Source organism: Sinocyclocheilus grahami, unplaced genomic scaffold, assembly GCF_001515645.1.
Source record: "Sinocyclocheilus grahami isolate Dianchi unplaced genomic scaffold, SAMN03320097.WGS_v1.1 scaffold2671.1, whole genome shotgun sequence".
NCBI classification, from domain to species: domain Eukaryota; kingdom Metazoa; phylum Chordata; class Actinopteri; order Cypriniformes; family Cyprinidae; genus Sinocyclocheilus; species Sinocyclocheilus grahami.
The window spans coordinates 31,747-32,281 of NW_015507849.1; positions in this window are offsets into that span (position 1 = coordinate 31,747).

Consider the following 535-nt stretch of genomic DNA (forward strand, 5'->3'; position numbering starts at 1 on the left):
GGTCTCTTACATCAACCACCAGGGAGGTCTGCGGTCACGCCGTTTGTGCAAACTCGCGTACCAGATCCTTGTGTGGTCCCAGGGCAAACTTCTCTCGCTGAGAGCAGCTTACATTCCTGGGCATCTCAATTTGGGAGCAGACATCCTGTCGAGGCAGGGGCCAAGGCCCAGGGAATGGATGCTTCACCGCAGGGTGGTGAAGCAGATATGGAGAGTTTTTGGCCAGGCCCAGGTGGACCTGTTTGCGACTCAAATGACATCGCACTGTCCCCTCTGGTTCTCTCTGAGTCATCCAGCTCCACATCGCTCTGCTCCCGGAAGTGGTCTTCCGCTAGTAGACCCATTCTGGCCGGGCCGAGTATGGTTCTCGGACCTGATTTCTCTCCTCGACGGCGCTCCATGGGAGATTCCCGTCAGGAGAGATCTCCTCTCACAGGCGAAGGGTACGATCTTCCACCCCCGCCCGAAGCTGTGGAAGTTGTGGGTGTGACCCCTGAGGGGGCACAACTCATAGCTTCTGGTCTCTCAACCGAGG